At 45.5% G+C, this 18,967-nt stretch overlaps 1 long non-coding RNA gene and 1 pseudogene across 2 annotated transcripts in view; both read right to left on the bottom strand.

Moving 5' to 3' along the window:
- The window catches only part of LOC117980665 (uncharacterized), an 87,753-nt gene that overhangs the window by 14,264 nt on the left and 54,522 nt on the right, over positions 1-18,967 (bottom strand). The gene's annotated exons all lie outside the window — the stretch shown is intronic.
- On the bottom strand, positions 4,942-5,188 carry LOC112440119 (large ribosomal subunit protein eL43-like; annotated as a pseudogene).

Raw genomic sequence — 18,967 nt, 5'->3', positions numbered from 1 at the left:
ACTGAGGGTTCCCCTGCTACTCTACGGTTTCAAACACATGTGGCCCACCTCGGCAGGCACCAGATAACCGACCCTAAATAAAGAGAACCGCCGCTGAGAGGTGGGGTGCAGTCTCTGGCACACAGGTGCTAGGGAACTAGGTTTTGATTTTAAACACTCTGTGAAATGTGTAGCCAATGTGTTCCCTTCTTTGACTTGGTGCCCAGGAGGCTCAGAGCCAAATTTAGAAGCTCCATGAACTTCTTCATTTCCATGAACTAACTTCACTGTTGTCTTTATCTTACTATTCCACTTTTATCTTCCCCTTGCCCTCTTTGTCTGTTTTAGTTAGATATATTGTGTGCATTTGTATAAAGCCAACTCAAATCCTTTTGGGAGTAAGGTAGGGGAAATAAATAAGGAAGACCTCCTCAAATGGTCTTTTAACAGCCTGAGTATGCATCTTTATCTGACAAGAAGAACTGAAGCTGTTTGGTAGCTTTGTCAAATGAGTTGTGGAGTAAACCATGAGCTTGCTTTAATTTTTTAATTTTTTATTTTAGAGACGGAGTCTTGCTCTGTTGCCCAGGCTGGAGTGCAATGGCACGATCTTGGCTCACTGCAACCTCCACCTCCCAGATTCAAGCAATTCTCCTACCTCAGCCTCCCAAGCTGGGATTACAGGCTCCTGCCACCACACCCGGCTAATTTTTATATTTTTAGAAGAGACAGGGTTTCACCACGTCGGCCAGGCTGGTCTCCAACTCCTGGCCTCAGGTGATCCGCCCGCCTTGGCCTCCCAAAGTGCTGGGATTACAGGCGTGAGCCACTGCACCCGGCCTACGAGCTTGCTTTTAAGTAGGAAAACAAGGTTGACCCAGGGATGTCCTGCCTGCCCCAAAAACGAGTCTCCTTTGTTTTCTTTGGATTCTTTCCTATCCAGACCAAATTGTTCTACTAGCCTTTTATACTCTAATTTAATTGTTCAACTAGCTTCTAACTTTATTAAAGCTAAAATTAGAGAAAAGGAGTAATATTGCAGAAAAATCAACTTTGGTTTGCCAAAATAATGAAAGTTTTGTCCTGAAACATGGTTAAATTAAAAAGTAGGCTCACTTGGTTAGGCTACAGAATTCCTATCCCTAACAGCTTAAACAATTTGCACAGACAACTTCCACGAATGGTTTGAGCACAAATCTCTTAATAATATCCTTATAAAAATATTTTTTGTGACCTGCCATCAATCAACATACATTTACTGAGTGTTATATCTGCTCAAGCACTCAGGGGATTACAAAGATAAGTAAACCCCGCCAGGTGTGGTGGCTCATGCCTGTAATCCCAGTGCTTTGGGAGGCCAAGGCAGGCAGATCACTTGAGGCCAGGAGTTCGAGACCAGCCTGGCCAACATGGCAAAACTCCGTCTCTACTAAAAATACAAAAATTAGCTGGGTGTGGTGGCAGGTGCCTGGAATCCCAGTTACGAGAGAGACTGAGGCAGGAGAATTGCTTGAACCTGGAAGGCAGAGGTTGCAGTGAGCCGAGATGGCGCCACTGCATTCCAGCCTAGGTGACAGAGAAAGACTCTGTCTCCAAAAAAAAAAAAAAAAGTAAAGTAACATCAGTTCTCGTGCTCCAAGGGCCTAGACTGTGAGGGTTGGAAGGTGGATTGAAAGATAAGTAAATGCATATATTGCAAGACAAAATGAGAGGGATGCCCGGAAGGCAGACGAACTCTTGTGAATGCAGAAGAGGAGAGGGTCTGGTTTGGGAGCTGAGATTGGTGCAGTCTTCTTGGGAGAAGCAGCATTTGGCAAGGTTGTTATTTTCAAAAGGAGAACAGTGAGACAGAACAATGAAGCTGTTGAGACCCAACATAGAGATCCTTGAATTCAGGACAAAGGCACTGGTTCTCAATTTTGCAGTTCAAGGGGAAGCCACTGCAGGATTATCTGCTGGAGAGTGGTGTGTTTAATCTGACAGCAATGGCATTTTTATTTAATTTTATTTAGACACCACGTGGTTCCAGATTAGGATTTGAACTAATGATTACACTCTTTTTTAAAAAAGAAATGAAATGAAAGCCAGACATGGTGGCTCATACCTGTAATCTCAACACTTTGGGAGGCCGAAGTGGGAGGATGGCTTGAGCCTAGGTGTTCAAGACCAGCCTAAGCAACACAGGGAGACCTCATCTCTGCAAAAAATTTTTTAAATTAGCTGGGTGTGGTGGCACATGCCTATAGTCCCAGCTATTCAAAAGGCTGAGCTGGGAGGATGGCTTGAACCCAGAGGTTGAGGCTGCAGTGGCAGCTACAGTGAGCTACAATCACGCCACCGCACTCCAGCCTGGGCAAAAGAGCAAGACCCTGTTTCAGAAAATGAAACAAAACAAAACAAACAAAACAAAACAAACAACACAAAGGAAAAAAAGAAAAGAAAGAATTAAAATAAAAACAAGAAATCAAATGAAAAGTCTAAGTCCCAACTTACATTCCTGCAAACTGAAAATGAGCCAGTCTATTATTGGGCCATCGTGGCCTTGTTTTGATTCTACAAGGTCCATAAATAACTTGAATTATGGAGAGAAGTAACCAGAAGTCAAGTAGCACGTTTGGGAGGGCAGTTCCCTTTAGCAGAGCAATGTGACATGTTAACCTCCCTGCTTTCATCTGGACTGCCTGGGTCCACCTCCAAGAAGCGTGCTGACAATTTAATAGTATTGTTACACAACAAGCTTCCTTTTATTTTACTGAATTTTCCCTCAGACTTGCAGCTTTTCTGACACTACCAAATTCCCTGACAGAAATAGCCCTTAAATTAAATTGCTTCCTTGACTTCTTCAGAGTTTAAAGTTAAGGAAACAATATGTTTCTGATTCTCTTTCGAGTTCTTATGCTTAAGTCAGAACTTTTGCTCTGGTTATGTTACTGATGCTGCATTTTATGTCTCAAAATGCCTGCGATGGCTTTCCTACAAAGTCAAAAAGGATGATTTCAATGACACATTTCCTTGGCAGACATTTTATTAGTAAAGGTAAAAATAACAGAGGGTGCCGGGCGTGGTGCCTCACACCTGTAATCCCGGCACTTTGGGAGGCCGAGACAGGCGGATCACTTGAGGTCGGGAGTTTGAACCCAGCCTGGCCAACGTGGCGAAACCCTGTCTCTACTAAAAATATAAAAATTAGCTGGGCGTGGTGGCAGGCACCTGTGATCCCACCTACTTGGGAGGCTGAGACAGGAGAATTGCTTGAATCCAGGAGGCAGAGGCTGCAATGAGCTGAGATCGTGCCACTGCACTCACTCCAGCCTAGGTGACACAGTGAGACCTGGAAAAGAAAGAAAAGAAAAGGAAAGGAAAGAAAAGAAAAGAAAAGGAAAGAAAAGAAATGAAATGAAAAGGGAAAGGGAAAGAGAAAGGGAAAGGGAAAGGGCAAAGAAAACATAGGGTTAGAGGGGAGGTAAGAGATAGGAAATAAAGCCAGCATATTAGTCCATTCTGCATTGCTATAAAGGAATACCTGAGGCTGGGTAATTTATAAAGAAAAGAGGTTTATTTGGCTCATGGTTCTGCAGGCGGTACAAGTATGCCACCTGCATCTGCTCAGCTTCTGGTGAGACCTCAGGGAGCTTTTACTCATGGCAGTGGGTGAAGGGGGAGCAGATGCATCACATGGTGAGAAAAGAAGCAAGAGAGAGAAGGGTGAGGTCTCAGACTCTTTTTTTTTTTTTTTTTTGAGACAGGGTTGCTGTGGCGCCCAGGATAGAGTGCAGTGATGGCCTGATCTCAGCTCACTGAAACCTCTGCCTCCAGGGTTCAAATGATTCTCCTGCCTCAGCCTCTCAAGTAGCTGAGATTACAGGCATGCACCACGACGCCCAGCTAATTTTTGTATTTTTAGTAGAGATGGGGTTTCACCATGTTGACCAGGCTGGTCTTGAACTCCTGACCTCAGGTGATCTGCCCACCTGAGCCTCCCAAAGTGCTGAGATTGTTTTAACAATTAGATCTCCCATAAACTTGTTACCATTGGGAGGGCACCAAGCCATTCATGAGGGATCCACCCCCGTGACCCAAACACCCCTCACTAGGCCCCACCTCCCACACTGGGAATCACATTTCAACATGAGACTTGGATGGGACAAATATCCAGACCATATCAGCCAGGAAGTTTGGTACCAAGAAATGATTAAACATGATTTAAAATACTGTGGTATGATAATACATGTAGCTAAGAGTCTTGGGGTCAAGGACAGGCAAGGCAAGGACTCATTTAAGGAGACAGGAAGCAGATGGATCTGTCTTTAGGTAGGGAAGTGAATATGAACGACTGGCAAAAAAAAGGCAGGAGTTCCTCCTCCCACAGGCTCTTTTGGTACCAGGCCCAATCCTGCTTGGTTACCCCCGTTGGAAGAAGCAGGGAACCATTAGGCTTCTGGCTCCCTACCCCAGGGTTCCCTAAAAACCCCAACATCAGCAGATAGGCCTAGGACAATTCCAGGTGCACTCACTGACCCAGAGCCCTTGTCCTGAAAATGGAACATCTCCAGCTTTTCCTACTGAGGCCTGAAACTCCTTTAAGCAATTGATGATAAAAGACACATTCCAGTTAAAGATAGAAGCCAGAAGATTGGCTAGGTAGCACTTTGTGTAAATAAGTTGGTTACCTTATCCTATCATAGAGCCAAAGACTACATGGCTGGCGGCGACTGGAGGCTTCCTCCTTCAAGAGAGGAAGGAGGGTTTGGAAAGTGGAGAGTCTGTGACAGAAGAAGGACCTGGGAGGCACAGCTTTGGGGAGTTGCTGTGTTCACCTTCAGTGGACCCAAGGCAGAAGAAGCTGTGCCCTGGGGCATCCCGGCCCAAGGAAGGCAGTGCTGGGTCACATGATCCCTTAAAAACAATCACATAAGTTAACCTATTTATTACAGGCCAGTAATGTTTGAAATGGAGCCTCTACTAGTCTTCCAATTCCTTCAGTCTTCTGATAGCTGACTTTACTTTGGGGTTATAAGTCCAGGCACCACTGCTACCATTTTCATGCTGGAGCCACAGTGCCACATCACCCCTTCATTTTGGTTTTGCCACAGAAGGAGCAAAATGTTACTTGCAGGCTGATTCCAATTTTCTTCATTTTCCTGAGAAAGGCACCATATTGGGTCCCATATTTACTGATGACTCCTACCTTCTTGGTGCATTTAGCCATGTCTCTGCCAGCCACCTGATATGGTTTGGCTGTGTCCCCACCCAAATCTCGTCTTGAATTGTAACTCCCACAATTCCCACATGTTGTGGGAGGAACCCAGTGGGAGGTGATTGAATTATGCGGGCAGGCCTTTACTGTGCTGTTGTTGCAATAGTGAATGAGTCTCATGAGATCTGATGGTTTTGAAAACAGGCGTTTCTCCACACAAGCTCTCTTTGCCTGCTGCCATCCATGTAAGATGTTACTTGCTCCTTCTTGCCTTCTGCCATGATTGTGAGGCTTCCCCAGCCATGTAGAACTGTGAGTCTGATTAAACCTCTTCTTTTGTAAATTGCCCGGTCTTGGGTATGTCTTTATCAGTAACATGAAGACAGATTAATACACCACCTCCGAGCCCAGCAAGGAAGCCACTTTCTTTATTTTAATGTCCACTAATTACTGTATAAATGAACCTCATCACCAGAAGATTTGTTAATTGAGGTAAAATTTGCTGTTTTTCTGCATCAACTAATGGGCAAAATAACAAGTGAGCATCATAATGATGGATCAAATTCACACATAACAATATTAACCTTAAATGTAAACGGGCTAAATGCCCCAGTTAAAAGGCTGGCAAATTGGAGCCGCCCCGTCCGGGAGGTGGGGGGCACCTCTGCCCGGCTGCTCCTACCGGGAAGTGAGGAGCCCCTCTGCCCGGCCAGCCGCCTCGTCCGGGAGGGAGGTGGGGGGGTCAGCCCCCCTCCCGGCCAGCCGCCCCATCCGGGAGGGAGGTGGGGGGGTCAACCTCCTGCCCGGCCAGCCGCCCTGTCCAGGAGGTGGGGGGGGCGCCTCTGCCCGGCCGCCCCTACTGGGAGGTGAGGAGCCCCTCTGCCCGGCCAGCCGCTCTGTCTGGGAGGGAGGTGGGGGGGTTAGCCCCCCGCCTGGCCAGCCGCCCCATCCGGGAGGTGAGGGGCGCCTCTGCCCGGCCGCCCCTTCTGGGAAGTGAGGAGCCCCTCTGCCCGGCCAGCCGCCCCGTCCGGGAGGGAGGTGGGGGGGTCAGCCCCCCGCCCGGCCAGCCGCCCCGTCCGGGAGGGTGGTGGGGGGTCAGCCCCCCGCCCGGCCAGCCGCCCCATCCGGGAGGGAGGTGGGGGGGTCAGCCCCCCGCCCGGCCAGCCGCCCCGTCCGGGAGGGAGGTGGGGGGGTCAGCCCCCCACCCGGCCAGCCGCCCCGTCCGGGAGGGAGGTGGGGGGTCAGCCCCCCGCCCGGCCAGCCGCCCCGTCCGGGAGGGAGGTGGGGGGGTCAGCCCCCCGCCCGGCCAGCCGCCCCGTCCAGGAGGGAGGTGGGGGGATCAGCCCCCCGCCTGGCCAGCCGCCCTGTCCGGGAGGTGAGGGGCGCCTCTGCCCGGCCGCCCCTACAGGGAAGTGAGGAGCCCCTCTGCCCGGCCAGCCGCCCCCTCCGGGAGGGAGATGGGGGGGTCAGCCCCCCGCCGGGCCAGCCGCCCCGTCGGGGAAGTGAGGGGCGCCTCTGCCCGGCCGCCCCTACTGGGAAGTGAGGAGCCCCTCTGCCCGGCCAGCCGCCCCGTCCGGGAGGGAGGTGGGGGGTCAGCCCCCCGCCCGGCCAGCCGCCCCGTCCGGGAGGTGAGGGGCGCTTCTGCCCGGCCGCCCCTACTGGGAAGTGAGGAGCCCCTCTGCCCGACCACCACCCCGTCTGGGAGGTGTACCCAACAGCTCATTGAGAATGGGCCATGAAGACAATGGCGGTTTTGTGGAATAGAAAGGGGGGAAAGGTGGGGAAAAGATTGAGAAATCGGATGGTTGCTGTGTCTGTGTAGAAAGAGGTAGACATGGGAGACTTTTCATTTTGTTCTGTACTAAGAAAAATTCTTCTGCCTTGGGATCCTGTTGATCTGTGACCTTACCCCCAACCCTGTGCTCTCTGAAACATGTGCTGTATCCACTCAGGGTTGAATGGATTAAGGGCGGTGCAAGATGTGCTTTGTTAAACAGATGCTTGAAGGCAGCATGTTCGTTAAGAGTCATCACCACTCCTTAATCTCAAGTACCCAGGGACACAAACACTGCGGAAGGCCGCAGGGTCCTCTGCCTAGGAAAACCAGAGAACTTTGTTCACTTGTTTATCTGCTGACCTTCCCTCCACTATTGTCCTGTGACCCTGCCAAATCCCCCTCTGCGAGAAACACCCAAGAATGATCAATAAAAAAGAAAAAAAAAAAAAAAAAAAAAAGGCTGGCAAATTGGATAAAGAGTCAAGACCCATCGGTGTGCTGTATTCAAGAGACCCATCTCATGTGCAAAGACACACATAGGCTCAAAATAAAGGGATGGAGGAATATTTACCAAGGAAATGGAAAGCAAAAAAAAAAAAGCAGGAGTTGCAATCCTACTCTCTGATAAAACAGACTTTAAACCAACAAAGATCAAAAGAGACAAAGAAGGCTATTACATAATGGTAAAGGGATCAATGCAACAAGAAGAGCTAACTATCCTAAATATATATGCACCCAATACAGGAGCACCCAGATTCATAAAGCAAGTCCTTAGAGACTTACAAAGAGACTTAGACTCCCACACAATAATAGTGGGAGACTTTAACACCCCACTGTCAATATTAGACAGATCAACGAGATAGAAAATTAACAAGGATATCCAGGACTTGAACTCAGCTCCGCACCAAGCAGACCTAATAGACATCTACAGAACTCCTCACCCCAAATCAACACAATATACATTCTTCTTAGCACCTCATCACAATTGTTCTAAAACTGACCACATAATTGGAAGTAAAACACTCCTCAGCAAATGCAAAAGAATGGAAGTCATAACAAACAGTCTCTCAGACTACAGTGCAATCAAATTAGAACTCAGGATTAAGAAACTCACTCAGAACTGCACAACTACATGGAAACTGAACAATCTGCTCCTGAATGACTACTGGGTACATAACGAAATGAAGGCAGAAATAAAGATGTTCTTTGAAACCAATGAGAACAAAGACACAACGTACCAGAATCTCTGGGACACATTTAAAGCAGTGTGTAGAGGGAAATTTATAGCACTAAATGCCCACAAGAGAAAGCAGGAAAGATCTAAAATCGACACCCTAACATCACAATTAAAAGCACTAGACAAGCAAGAGCAAACAAATTCAAAAGCTAGCAGAAGGCAAGAAATAACTAAGATCAGAGCAGAAGTGAAAGAGATAGAGACATGAAAAACCCTTCAAAAAAATCAATGAATCCAGAAGCTGGTTTGTTGAAAAGATCAACAAAATAGATAGACCACTAGCCAGACTAATAAAGAATAAAAGAGAGAAGAATCAAATAGATGCAATGAAAAATGATAAAGGGAATATCACCACTGATCCCACAGAAATAAAACTACCATAAGAGAAAACTATAAACACCCCTATGCAAATAAACTAGAAAATCTAGAAGAAATGGATAAATTCCTGGACACATACACCCTCCCAAGACTAAACCAGGAAGAAGTTGAATCCCTGAATAGACCAATGACAAGTTCTGAAATTGAGGCAGTAATTAATAGCCTACCAACAACAACAACAACAACAAAAGCCCAGGACCAGATAGATTCACAGCCAAATTCTACAGAGGTACAAAAAGGAGCTGGTACCACTCCTTCTGAAACTACTCCAAACAACAGAAAAAGAGGGAATCCTCCCTAACTCATTTTATGAGGCCAGCATCATCCTGATGCCAAAACCTGGCAGAGACACAACAAAAAAAGAAAATTTCAGGCCAATATCCCTGATGAACATTGATGGGAAAATCCTCAATAAAATACTGTCAAACCTAATCCAGCAGCACATCAAAAAGCTTATCCACCATGATCAAGTCAGCTTCATCCCTGGGATGCAAGGCTGGTTCAACATACACAAATTAATAAATGTAATCCATCACATAAACAGAACCAATGACAAAAAACACATGATTATCTTAATAGATGCAGAAAAGGCCTGTGACAAAATTCAACAGTGCTTCATGCTAAAAACTCACCATAAACTAGGTATTGATGGAACGTATCTCAAAATAATAAGAGCTATTTATGACAAATCTATAGCCAATATCATACTGAATGGGCAAAAATTGGAAGCATTCCCTTTGAAAACCAGCACAAGATAAGGATGCCCTCTCTCACCACTCCTATTCAACATAGTGTTGGAAGTTCTGGCCAGGGCAATCAGGCAAGAGAAAGAAATAAAGGGTATTCAGTTAGGAAAAGAAGAAGTCAAATTGTCCCTGTTTGCAGATGAAAAGATTGTATATTTAGAAAACCCCATCGTCTCAGCCCAAAATCTCCTTAAGCTGATGAAAAACTTCAGCAAAGTCTCAGGATACAAAATTGGTGCACAAGAATCACAAGCATTTCTATGCACCAATATTAGACAGAGAGCCAAATCATGAGTGAACTCCCATTCACAATTGCTACAAAGAGAATAAAATACCTAGGGATACAACTTACAAGGGATGTGAAGGACCTCTTCAAGGAGAACTACAAACCACTGCTCAAGGAAATAAGAGAGGACACAAATAAATGGAAAAGGATTCCATGCTCATAGATAGGAAGAATCAATACCATGAAAATGGCCACACTGCCCAAAGTAATTTATAGACTCAATGCTATCCCCATCAAGCTACCACTGACTTTCTTCACAGAATTGGAGAAAACTATTTTAAACTTCATATGGAACCAAAAAGGAGCCCACATAGCGAAGACAATCCTAAGCAAAAAGAACAAAGCTGGAGGCATCATGCTACCTGACTTCAAACTATACTACAAGCCTGCAGTAAGAAAAACAGCATGGTACTGGTATCAAAACAGATATATAGACCAATGGAACAGAACAGAGACCTCAGAAATAACATCACACGTCTACAACCATCTGATCTTTGACAAACCTGACAAAAACAAGCAATGGGGAAAGGATTCCCTATTTAATAAATGGTGTTGAGCAAACTGGCTAGCCATATGAAGAAAACTGAAACTGGACCCCTTCCTTATATCTTATACAAAAATTAACTTAAGATGGATTAAAGACTTAAATGTAGGACCTAAAACCATAAAAATCATAGAATAAAACCCAGGCAATACCATTCAGGACATAGGCATGGGCAAAGACTTCATGTCTAAAACACGAAAAGCAATGGCAACAGAAGCCAAAATTGACAAATGGGATCTAATTAAACTAAAGAGCTTCTGCACAGCAAAAGAAACTATCATCAGAGTGAACAGGCAACCTACAGAATGGGAGAAAATTTTTGCAATCTATCCATCTGACAAAGGGCTAATATCCAGAATCTACAAATAGCTTAAATAAATTTACAAGAAAAAAAACCCCATCAAAAAGTGAGTGAAGGATATGAACAGACACTTCTCAAAAGAAGACATTTATGCAGCCAACAAACATATGAAAAATAGCTCATCATCACTGGTCATCAAAGAAATGCAAATCAAAACCACAATGAGATAACATCTCACGCCAATTAGAATAGCAATTATTAAAAAGTCAGAAAACAACAGATGCTGGAGAGGATGTGGAGAAATCGGATGCTTTTACACTGTTGGTGGGAGTGTAAATTAGTTCAACCATTGTGGAAGACAGTGTAGTGATTCCTCAATGATCTAGAACTAGAAATACCATTTGACCCAGCAATCCCATTACTGGGTATATACCCAAAGGATTATAAATCATTCAGCTATAAAGACACATGCACACGTATGTTTACTGTGGCACTATTTACAATAGCAAAGACTTGGAACCAACCCAAATGTCCATCAATGATAGACTGGATAAGGAAAATGTGGCACATATACACCATGGAATACTACGCAGCCATGAAAAGGGATAAGTTCATGTTCTTTGCAGGGACATGGAAACCATCATTCTCAGCAAGCTAACACAAGAAAAACCAAACACCACATGTTCTCACTCTTAAGTGGGAGTTGAACAATAAGAACACACGGACACAGGGTGGGGAACATCACATACCAGGGCCTGTCTGGGAATGGGGGGCGAGAGGAGGGATATCATTAGGATAAATACCTAATGTAGGTGACGGGTTGATGGGTGCAACAAGCCACCATGGCACGTGTATACCTATGTAACAAAATTACATGTTCTGCATGTATACCCCAGAATTTAAAGTATAATACAAAACATTTTAGGTATCATAAAAAAATTTGCTGTTTTTCAAAAGAAACCACCATCAGAGTGAATAGGCAACCTACAGAATGGGAGAAAATTTTTGCAACCTACTCATCTGACAAAGGGCTTATATCCAGAATCTACAATGAACTCAAACAAATTTACAAGAAAAAAACAAACAACCCCATCAAAAAGTGGGCGAAGGATATGAACAGACACTTCTCAAAAGAAGACATTTTATGCAGCCAACAGACACATGAACAAATGCTCATCATCACTGGCCATCAGAGAAATGCAAATCAAAACCACAACGAGATACCATCTCACACCAGTCAGAATGGCGATCATTAAAAAGTCAGGAAACAACAGGTGCTGGAGAGGATGTGGAGAAATAGGAACACTTTTACACTGTTGGCAGGACTGTAAACTAGTTCAACCATTGTGGAAGACAGTGTGGCGATTCCTCAAGGATCTAGAACTAGAAATACCATTTGACCCAGCCATCCCATTACTGGGTATATACCCAAAGGATTATAAATCATACTGCTATAAAGACACATGTACACGTATGTTTATTGTGGCACTATTCACAATAGCAAAGACTTGGAACCAACCCAAATGTCCATCAATGATAGACTGGATTAAGAAAATGTGGCACATATACACCATGGAATACTATGCAGCCATTAAAAAGGATGAGTTCATGAGGGACATGGATGAAGCTGGAAACCATCATTCTCAGCAAACTATCGCAAGGACAAAAAACCAAACACCGCATGTTCTCACTCATAGGTGGGAATTGAACAATGAGAACATTTGGACACAGGAAGGGGAACATCACACACCAGGGACTGTTGTGGGGTGGGGGGAGGGGGGAGGGATAGTATTAGGAGATATTCCTAATGCTAAATGACGAGTTAATGGGTGCAGCACACCAACATGGTACATGTATACATATGTAACAAACCTGCACGTTGTGCACATGTACCCTAAAACTTAAAGTATAATAAAAAAAAATTGCTGTTTTTAAAATGACTTATTGAGCTAATCAGAGAGTGGTATTTCAACCATGGAAACATTAATAGACTCAGAAAAAGCAAAACCTTGGCACACCTCAGTGCAGGGAGCTGCATAGGGGCAGGGTCTAGGTCAAGATGAGGATTGCTAGGATGCAATCCCACAGACCCTGCTTTGCTAGCCAGAAATAACATTTTCCTCTATGCACTAGCTTCCCTGCCTCAAAACAGGAGCTACTGCTTTATAGAAAACGTCCCATTGACTCTCGCTGCATTTGTCCCCATGAGGGGCATATTATTCTCTCATTGGGCAGCAGTTAAGGCCCACACTTGAAGCCACAGCATTGGCAAGTCCAAAGCTGGGGTTGAAGGGTGGCCTGGGTGTGGAGCCTGCACTCCTGAGCACAGTGTGCACGGCCTCCAGGGGCTCCCCCGCTCACCCAGGGCCTGGGAGGCAGCCACACAGCCACAGACCTATCCACAGCACGGGCACTCTGCAAGTATTTCCAAAAGTGCCCCTTAGTTCACTGGAGATTAGTCAGGATGAAGAAAGGGGCTTTCTGCCCTGCCTTTCCTCCCATCCAAGGGCAGCTCAGATTAATAAAGGCTGTAAGAAGAAAATCCTCTCTAGCTGGGTGTGGTGGCTCACACCTGTGGTCCCAGTGACTTGGGAGGCTGAGGAAGGAGGATCACTTGAACCTAGGAAGTGGAGGTTGCAGTGAGCTGAGATCGTGCCACTGCACCTCAGCCTGGGCAACAGAGTGAGACCCTGTCTCTAACTTAATTAATTAATTAATTAAAATAAAATAAAAAGAAAATCCTTGACCTGGAGCTTTACTCAGACGCTCTAGCATGATGATTTTCCTTCTTTCTAGAGGTGTGGAAATCACCTCCTAGATCTGGTCTTATTTTTCTTTACAATGTGTTTGAATCGAACGACTGCCTAGAATTGTCAGAACAAAATCTTAAAGCAAGTCATACAGTTTGCCGCTGATCCTAGCGGTCATTTGTAGTCTCTATCTTGGTCCCCTTGCCATTTTCTTGGAGACAGTGCCACTCAAACAGTGGTAGAAAGGCCAACATCAATCATCATGGGCACCTGGGAGTTTGTAACAGATGCGGATCCTCAGGTCTCACCCGAGACTTACTGAATCAGAGACTGAGGGAGTCAGGCCTGGTCGGTTTCAGCAAGCCTTCCAGGTGATTCTGATGCAGCTAGGAGCTGGGAAGCACTGTTTCAGGAGACCATACATGGCAAATTAACTAGTGTTCTACTTAAACCCTCATATTGATAGACTCAGACCCTATGCGAGTTTTGGACTCCTGGATGGATAAATCTAAGTGTCTTGTCAGCTGCTAGACCTGCGCCCTCTCCCCGTCACGCCTCTGCCCTGGAATTTTCCCTTGTCAACACTTTGCTGTCCTATGTTCCTTAGGGCCCCAATTTATGAGACCAATTTATTAAAGTGTTGTCCCTCCATCCCCACCTCAGGTAATATGCTTTTCAATGAGGGAGACATTGATTAAATAAGTACACAAAAATTTAATGCAGAATATTATTTTGAAAATTATTACCAGGCATTACTTTTTGTTTGCTTTTTATGAGCTCATGACCTTCTCCCTGGTCTTACTGGAGCAGAGGATTAAGATTATTTCAGAAATAATGCAAACAGAAAAAAAGTTAATATTCAGCTTCTGGTATCTAAAATAAGATTTGAAGCAAAACAGCAACCTTGAAAGTTGGGCCTTCAATTTAAAAAAAAAAAAAGGTTTTCTAAAAAATTAGTTCTTGTGTAACATATTAAGGGCTCTGTGTGGTGAAGTATTCGATCATGGAAATTTTTACAAGATGGAAATTGCATGGCCGAGCACAGAAATTGCATGGCCAAGCACAGTTCAAGACTGTAACCCCAGCACTTTGGGAGGCCAGGGTAGGAGGATCGCTTGAGCTCAGGAGTTTGAGACCAGCCTGGGCAACATAGTGAGACCTTGTCTCTACAAAAATGTTTAAAATCAGCCAGGTGTGGTGGTGCATGCCCATAGTACCAACTATTCAGGAGGCTGAGGTGGGAGGATCACTTGAGCCCGGGAGGTTGAGGCTGCAGTGAGCCATGATCATGCCACTGCACTCCAGCCTGGGCAACAGAGAGAGACCCTATGTCAGAAAAGGAAGGAAGGAAGGCAGGAAGGCAGGAAGACAGGAAGGAAGGGAGGGAAATTGCAGGTAGACAGGAATGGAAATTTTTGTTTTCAGTCCCATCCCTCGGGCCCTAAATAGCGCTGGGCAGTGAAAGGTGCTCTGTCAGTCAGCTCTGGGGCCTGCTCACCACTCTCTGGTCTAGGCCTGAAGGAGGAGACATTTAGATCAGGTTGAAGGAAACATCGAGAGTGGCAGGGCTGTGCCCCGTTTCCCATCTGGGATCTTGGTGGGGACTGCTGTGAAGGTCAAGATAGGCAGCCTTGCATTGCTAGGAGGGCAGAGAGGGGTCTAGTGTGTACTCTTGAACACTTTCTCCCATAAGCCTGGAGATTTGCCAGGGCCCTAATGTGGCTGGGAGCAAAATAACCCTACAGCCCACACTGTGGGTGGCAGCCTGGGCCAGGACCCAGAAGGACAGTGTGACAGGGACTCAGAAATGTCTGTGATGACAGAGTGAAGCAAGGGGAGGCCGTATCCACAGGGAGGGCCAGTGGGCTGAGAAAGACCACAGCAAGAGTTTGCAGACAGCTGAGACTAGTAGCACACCAAACCAGCCCACACACAGCATGGGGGTCACCAAGAGTGTTCTCACACACAGGCCTGCCATGACATCCTGAAAGCCTGCTCATCACACCCCACACAAATACCTTCTAAGAAAGGAGCAGGGGCAGGACAAGAATCTGGAAGACAACAATTCAACCGTGGAAACCAAAGTCACCCTACAGGCACAGTATTTAAATCATGGCATCCAAGTCTGGAGCTGCTTGGACTCAGTCTAGTTTATTTCTGTTGCTACCCAGTGGGTGGGGGACTCATGAGAACCCCAGTAGACATTTTCTTCACACACGAGAGCATGGTCAGTCAGAAGTCCCGCTATTCCCCGGGTACCACCTGGGCTAAATGGGGCATCCTCGTCCTGTTTATTTTCAGTAAACTACGTCCCAGCTCTCTCTGACGGAGCCCAGATGATGCCTGTGATGCTGTGTGGGTTGTCAGGCTTTCCACGGTGCCATCTTCAGGCTCAGGGGAGATGCCAGACACTCCCAGCTCCCTCGTGTTCCTCCCTTACCAAGTTATTAACATACTGTCAACGTGTGGTCTTACCCTGAGGCACCAAGACCACCACTTGGGTTTGGAGAGGGCTACGGGTGGGGTGTAAAGCACCCCCAGGTTGTAGGAGGAGCCTCTAAGAACCAAGGGGCTCCAGGCAGTTGTAGGAGACACAAGAAAATGAAAACTGCAGACCTGGAGGGTTGGGGCTCAGAGCGCATCTAGTCCAACCACCTTACTTGACCAAACCAGGAAACTGAGGCTAACCAAGTCGTAATATCAAGACATGAGCCTGTGTTTGGGGGTCTCTGTCCTTTGCAGCCCTCCCCTGGAGAAGGGGGTGGTGCATGGGTAAGGGGGTCCCATGAAGGCTCCATGTGGGAGACCGGTCCTACTTGCCTTTCATTTCCCTGCAAGCCAGCCCTGAGAGTGGGACCCACTTCTAGTTCCAATTTGTTCTATTCTTTTTTAAAAATTGTTTTAAAATAATATTACAATTTTAATTAACCGCTTTCACTGTCTGGCATCATCCTAGTCCTTGTGCTCTCTATACCCCTAACAACAAATCATGCTGCTTGCCTATTGACTGGCTGTAAATCAAACCTTTCACAGCCTATTAAATCACAGCAGATTGACTAGGTGGTTTTTGCAAAGTCAGCCTTTTAGGCCAACATTGTTGTTTCTTCTTGTCTCCCAACTTGGGAGACGGGGCCCAAGTTCTCTGTGTGGGGGTTGTGGGCATTAGGGCTGACCGTGTTTAAGGCTCCAAGCTAAATTTAGTCCTCCCAGCTGGTTGTTATTCCAGCAACTAAGTGTAGGCTTGCCCAGCTGTATTTTAAGCTGAGCCCCAAATTTCCCTCTGTTTGGTTTTGTTGTGTTCTGCAGGATTTTGCTTTAGCTACCAAAAATATACAGGATTTTCTTGTGGATGTTTAAATAAGTAAGTTCAACAGGAGTGGGCAAGAATACACCATCTAACCATGATGTGGGAATTTGTGATTTGAAGGCACCTGTCCGGCAAGTGGAGGACATTTTTTTGACCACCGAGTTCATTGTCTGAGACTAAGGAAAAAAGGAAGGCCTTGATTGCTAATTTGCACATTCAGAAAGCTTACTGTTAAGAAGCATTTGCAAAATTTCCAAAACCCTATGCTAAGGTACAAAACAGTATACATCGTATGCTACCATCTGTGTAGGAAAATAGAGAATACATGTTTGTATATGCAAATGATATTTCTGGAAACATTTGCAAGGAACTGGCAATGCTGGTTGCCCCTGGAGAGAAAAATTGAAAGACTGAAGGCCAGGGAGTCGGGTTAGAATTTTTTTTTTTTTTTTTTACTGTGTGTGTGCATTCCTTATAGCTTTTATACTTTAAAAATGTATAATTCGGATTATGCATCTGTACACTGATATGTAAAATCATGGCTTCATTATTCCACTATTGCCATAGCAGTGTGCAATATAGCACCTACCAGTGCAGAAACCCTGGGGAAGAGCAAGTAAGAGGTCACAGATGTGTGAGCAGAGACGTGTGAGTTCACAGTATACACACATATGCACATGCACAGACACACTCATATTTTTCAGCACATAATTGCACTAGTAAAGGTTTTAAAAATAGAGTACTGACTAAAAAGGTTGGAAGCAAATATTCCAAAATGTTAATAGTACTTAATTCCGCATGGTGGGAATGTGGGTGATTGCTATTTTCTCCTCTAGATGTCTGTGCATTGAAAACATTTCGACCCAAAGCTTTCTTTTAAAAATAGTTCTGGACCTTGTGTTTTTAAAAAGTGTATTATGCAGGAAGACTAAAGGAGTCCGCACAGGAGTGAGTCTCCAAGTGTTCATATTCGGTGTCCTATTAGAAGCACCTGAATTTCTTCTAATTTTCACTTCATATCATTCAGGGATGACTCATATTTGCTAATGTCTCACCCTTGGATCCACTCATTTCAGTTCAACAAATGTTTATCCAACAAGTATCATGGACTCACAATGGGCTGGGTCTGAGATGAGTGAGACACGACATAGCTCAATTCGTGTGGGAAATAATTATCCTTTCTCTAAGAATTTTCTAAAACAAGAAAACATTTGCATTGACTCTAAGCTTTAAACAAAATACTTCTCAGTCATCATAATTCCGTGCAGCTAAGGCCTTATGTCTTCCTTCTGAACTCTTCCCACAGGGATTATTATTTCAGGTACCATCCTTGCTCGAAGGCAGGAGGCTGCACAGGATGACCTTCAAAGGCCATTGGATTCTTGTCATTTGTTGGTCCTGCCCTATTCAACAGCACAATAACAAGACTGAAGTGGTGACATGGTAAAGAAAACAGTTTATCCTGGAAACTGAGAATCAAATTTCTTAACAAACTCATCACAGTGTGTTCTACTTACTTCAGCATTTTAACCTCCTGGACCAGCTGTGAACTCGAGGTCAGTGTATTGACTGCATCAATAACTCACTCGAAGCTCTTTCTGGAAAGGAGCTAAACACCAGGATGAGCTTGACAAACACTGTGTCTGAGGCAGAGGAGGAGGGTAATGGAGGTGCAGATAAGGAAGATCTGGTCCTAGGGAGAGGATTGGTGAGAGCCAGTGGAAATGCCAGGAAGTGCCTGGAGACAGGGAGAGACACTGAGGTCTCCAGCGGGGATCCTCGCTCCACGGAAACAGCTTCTGTTCTGCAAGGTCCCCAGTGGGGTCGTCTGGAATTCCTGCCAGAGCCTGTCTGCATCATGACGGATTGCTACCTTCACAGAGCCAGGCGAGCCTGGGGCTCACACTTAGTTTAGAATCACTGGTGAAGTAGAAATGAGGAAGTGGGAAGTAGAAAAATGACTCTGAGTCACTTGTTTTTTGTTGTTGTTGTTTTTTTTAAACCAGCACCGTAGAGTCTCTTGACCTTGACCTTCTGTTTAATCTTCTTTTTTTTTCATTGTTTCACAGAGAGGGTTTCCCTCTGTGGTCCAGTGCTGTGCAGTGGTGTGATCCTAGCTCACTACAGCTTTGAACTCCTGGCCTTCAGCAATCTTCTTGCCTCAGCCTCCCAAAGTGCTGGGATGACAGGCGTGAGCCACCACACCTGACCTGACCCTGACCTTTTAACACACCCAGCCTTGGGCCAATCCCTCCATCCATTTGTTCTCTGGCTGAAAACAGAGTGCCATCTATTGTTGGAGCAAATCACTTAACTGTCCGCTGGCTCTGCAGCAAATCCATGCTTTCTATAAGAATTTTGTTGGCCCTCCTTGTTGCTTAGAAATCTCCTACTTACCCCCTGAGCTCCCTCTCCTCATTGCAAACTTTTTTTTTCCCTACACCCGCCATACATCCCCCATCACG

The sequence above is a fragment of the Pan paniscus genome, chromosome 5 (assembly GCF_029289425.2).
Source record: "Pan paniscus chromosome 5, NHGRI_mPanPan1-v2.0_pri, whole genome shotgun sequence".
NCBI classification, from domain to species: Eukaryota; Metazoa; Chordata; class Mammalia; order Primates; family Hominidae; genus Pan; species Pan paniscus.
Note: the sequence above shows the minus strand (reverse complement) of the source record. Positions and strands in the feature narration are given on the sequence as shown.